Source organism: Nyctereutes procyonoides, unplaced genomic scaffold (assembly GCF_905146905.1).
Source record: "Nyctereutes procyonoides isolate TBG_1078 unplaced genomic scaffold, NYPRO_anot_genome, whole genome shotgun sequence".
Taxonomy (NCBI): Eukaryota; Metazoa; Chordata; class Mammalia; order Carnivora; family Canidae; genus Nyctereutes; species Nyctereutes procyonoides.
The window spans coordinates 35,311,940-35,316,854 of NW_026575120.1; positions in this window are offsets into that span (position 1 = coordinate 35,311,940).

The window sequence follows — 4,915 nt, forward strand, 5'->3', positions numbered from 1 at the left end:
TTTGGGAATGCAAAACAAATATAAAGGGTGTTGGAAATCCCAAATGTTGGGGAATTTACCAAAGTATTAATGAGACGAAACAGGCATATAAGAAGTTTTGATTCAGTGCTAATTCTTTATGTTGTAGAATTCAGAGAAAAGAAAAAATCAGTGTGTATTACACTATTCAGGATCAAGTTCACATGAGTGATAGGACTTGAGCTGATTTTAGATCAAAATAAAGGCAAAAAGAACTATCAAAAGAAAGAAATATCCTGCAATGTTTTTGTGAGAGATCCTGCCAGAATGAAAAAGTGAATTTTTTTCTCTGAGAAAAGGCAGGGATCAGAGGTCTCCCAACAGAGGCCAATGCCTAGAACAGAGAAAACACACCTTCACAGAATAGTGTTAAATGACCAGACACATCTACAAACATTTATTTTCAGGGGGCTTTCAGGGTGTCTGGGAGTCCTGTGATGTCCAATAAATTATTTCTTTCCCACCAGGAGCATTGTACTGACTCAGAAGATCAACCTTGAGAGAGGGGAACAGTTACAGGCACTGTGGTTTCACTCCCAGTGCTTTCGGGGACCATCCTCACCGCAACTGAGACCCTTATAGGAAGAGCACCACCCCAGGCCCAGCTGCTGTCTCAACAAGGTGCCACCTGTTTCTTTCTTCTGATGCATCTCATCTCACTAAGGAACTGTCGCCCAAGCAGAGATGTAGAACACATGAATTAAGTGCAGAGACTGAATATCATACATCTCATGAATTACACAAGATGTCTCAAGAGGTTGAAAGGATTGTAGATTGGGGTAGGAGGCTTCAGTTTCGAGATAAATCGAAGTGTTCTAAGGAGAACTCACAAAATACACTCTCAAAAGCACATAAAATGTTAACTAATGTTTACCATAAGAATACAAGGAAGAATGCAGAAAATGTAAACCATGATTTTAGATAAAGAGTCGTCACATTAACGTCCTGAAAAATTCATAGAAGGAAAAATGCTATTTTCCTTCTATGAATCAAAGGTTTAAAATTCTGTGACATGGGTAAATATAACAAATTCTTCTGTATTAAATGAAAATAAAAGCAGGGTTTACTAGGACATGATGGGGAAGAGGAGATGGCTTCTTAAGAAACAGGGGCAATGAAAGAGAAGGAAAAAATGTTTCCTTTTTTCTAGAAAAGAACTGAAATATCAAACAAGGGTGATGCTACAGAAGAAAGCACTTCCCCTTCTTTCTAGACAAGAGTGAGATATCCCGACTAGTTTATCTGAACATACACTTGTGACATACAAGGACTATTTTCTACTCATTACAAATGAAGAACCTAAATTTAAATAATTTGCCCAAAGCCACACAGCTGGTAAACTCAAGTTGAGGTAAACTCAAGTCCAAGGTGGGTAAATATCCTTGCTTCAGCCAAATGGGTCTCGAATCCAACCATTAACGCAAAGATATGATTCACACAGCCAAAGAATTGGACCCCGTATCTCTGTACCAGCGGCATAGCCAGCACCAAAGACACTTTTCATGATATAGCGTAAACTTCCAACACTTCCATCTTGAAATGGAATGATGAAGTGTTAAGGGAAGAAATGGTATCATCCTAGTGATGGACAAGCTGTGTTTGATGAATATAAAACAACCGAAACTAAGGCATATCCTCAATCAATTTCAGAATGAGGTGGATAAAATGATCTTAAAGTGATGCAAGACAAGGAAAAGTGTTAAAAACCAAAACAATGTATAAATGAAGGAACGAGAAACACAATGGTTCACATTTCTCAGCAGCAACACTGAATGCTAGAAAACAACAGTGTAAAAAATAACTATGAAATTCCGACAGAAAATAATTTTCAGCCTGCATTTCTCAACTAACCCAAGCTATCCATAAAAATGTGATTTTTGTTTCTGCCAGGATCTCAAACCTAAATAAATTCTTATTTTATTCTTCCTTAGAAACTTCTTGGATAATGTGTATCAGCAATCTGTGGGAGAAAATCAAAAAGAGAAGAAATCATAGGATTCAGGAACTAGGGAATCCAACTCAGAATAACAACAAAGAAAAGTCCTAGGATAGGAATTGTGCAGTAGAACTGGTTAGCAACCCATCCAGACAGAAGCAGGGAGACTCCAGGGTACATTTTCAAATATTGCCAAAACATAGACTGTGATACACGAAATGAGAAACTCATCCATAACATAATCTAGCATGAGTTAACATGTGCAGAAACCCAGATCCAGTCTGGAGAAGATGACTCCACTAAAAAGAATCTAGATTATTCAGAGGTTTCAGATATAGGTAGCAACTAAACCACAAAGTCTGCTGATTACTAGATAGCCATTTATTTATTTATTTCAAAAGATTTTATTTATTTACTCATGAGAGACACAGAGGGAGAGAGAGAGACAGAGACACAGGCAGATGGAGAAGCAGGCTCTATGGGGGGAGCCCCGATGCGGGACCCGACCCCGGGACCCCAGGAACACTCCCCGAGCTGAAGGCAGATTCTCAAACACTGAGCCACCCAGGTGTCCCACTAGATACCGATTTAAAAGAATGAGGTATGTCTTCTGATGATATGGGAACTCCTGTAAGACTCATCCTCAAATAGCAAATATACTCTCCAGACAAAAAATTTTAAAAGCCTCCCTTAACACACTGAAAAGCAATCAAAAGAAGGCAATATTTACAGGGAAGTCAACACTTGGATGAAAAGTCAGTTTTTGAGGCACCTGGGTGGCTCAGTTGGTTAAGCATCTGCCTTCAGTTCAGGTCATGATCCCTACGTCCTGGGATCAAGCCTTACATGGGGCTCCGGCTTATTGAGGAGTCTGCTTCTCCCTCTCCCTATGCCCCTCCCTTCTGCTCATGTTCTCTCTCTCTCAACTAAATAAAATCTTAAAAAAAGAAACTTCAATTTTGAGGGGCACAGTTGGTTAAGCATTTGAGTTCGTTTCGGCTCAGGTCCTGATCTCAGGATCATGAGATGGAGCTCTGTGCTGGGTTCCACGCTGGGTGGGGAGCCTACTCAAGATTCTCTCTCCTCTCCCTCTGCCCCTCCGCCACACACTCACCTGCACACACTTTCTTTCACTTTCTTTCTTTCTTCTTTCTTTCTTAAATAAATAAATCTTTAGAAAAAAGAAAGAAACTTCGATTTTGAGGTGGAAATGAAGAGCGCAGGAAATGATGAAATGTGGATAGATATTAAAGATTTTTCTTAAATTCTTTGTAATATGTACGATTAGTGAAAGCAAACATTTCAGCATTGTCTTGTGACACATGTAGTGGATACACACAGTAAAAATGACAATAATAATGTAAAAGATGAAGATGAAGAAAACATGCACATTTAGTTGCAAAGTTCTATATTTTAAGTGAATCTTTACCATATTAATTGTAAGTAAGCTGTAAAAAGTTTAAAATGAGTATGATAATTATTAGAGCAATCATTAAAAAAATTAAAGAAGTATACCTAAAATGCCAGTAGTTAACAAATTAAAATAGCATTAATTTTTTTTTCCAAATAATTAAACAGGGCCTGTCTATCCTGGGAATATGTTTGCTCTGACATTCAAAATCAGTCATTGTAATTTACCTTATTAATACATGTATAAAGACTACACAGTTATTATTACAGGTAGAAAAAACACTTAGCAAAATTCCATACCCATTGATGATGGCAACACTCAGAATCGGGAGCAGAATAGAACTTCATCAATTTAATGAAGGACATCTACAAGAAGCCCACAACTAAGAGCATACTTGATAGTAGAAATATTCAACATTTTAGCTCTAAGCTAATAAACAAGTCAATAATTTCACTAACACCACTTGTACTCCACATTACTAAAGGTGCTAGGCAGCACGTTAAGACAAGAAAAAAGATGAAAGGGCTGAAGAGTAAATGATAAAGTAGAACCTTTTAAGAGATGAAATCACCATTTACATTTAAATATCAAAAGAAACCTATAAAATTAATAAGTGAATTTCTTAAGGGCATGTGTTACAATATTAACATGCAAAAATCAATTGCATTTCACATACTATGGCAAACAATTGGATAGTTAAATTTTATTTATTTTTAAAGATTTTGTTTATTTACTCATAAGAGAGAGAGAGAGAGGCAGAGATATAGACAAAGGGAGAAGCAGACTCCCTGTGGGGAGCACAATGTGGGACTCAATCCCAGAACCCTGGGATCACACCCTAAGCCAAAGAAAGGCAGATGCACAACCAGTAAGCCATCCAGGCATCCCAGGATTATTAAATTTTAAAACTTGCATTTAAAAGAATGTAAAAAGCAACCCAAATATTTAAGAAAAAATTTAACAAAAGACATGCAAGACCTGTAAACTGAAAACTAAAAAGCAATACTAAGAAAATGAAAGACAAGTTTACAACACGGAGATATATGTCACGTTCATGAATTGGAAGTCTGACTATTGTTAAAAATGAGTATTCTCCCCAAATGGATCTATAGCTTCAGAAAAATCCTAATTATCTTCTCAACTGGACGTTTTTTAAGAAACTTAAATGCGTATTCTAAAATGCATACGGAAATGCAAAGGTTCTATGAGGAGGCAGGATCTGGTTAAAAGCCTATGTGGGATCTGTCAGGCCTCCCCACGGGCTGCTACCCGAACGGTGGCACACCGTGGTACTCGGTGATGGATGGGGAGGGGTGGATACACGGTGGACACCTGACAGTGGCTCACTTGTGATTCCTTGTGAATGAAGATCCATCCAAAGTGAAGAGCCACATAGCTCCACTGGGGGGCAAACAAAGCTTCTGCAGAAGCTCACCCTCCTACTATAAGAGGGGAACAGAAATGCAGTAGGGAAGGAAGAACCCACTGGGGAAGAAAGAGGCCCTGGAGTTTGCCTTTTTTCAAGGACAGTGAGAGGCTAGCACCTAAAG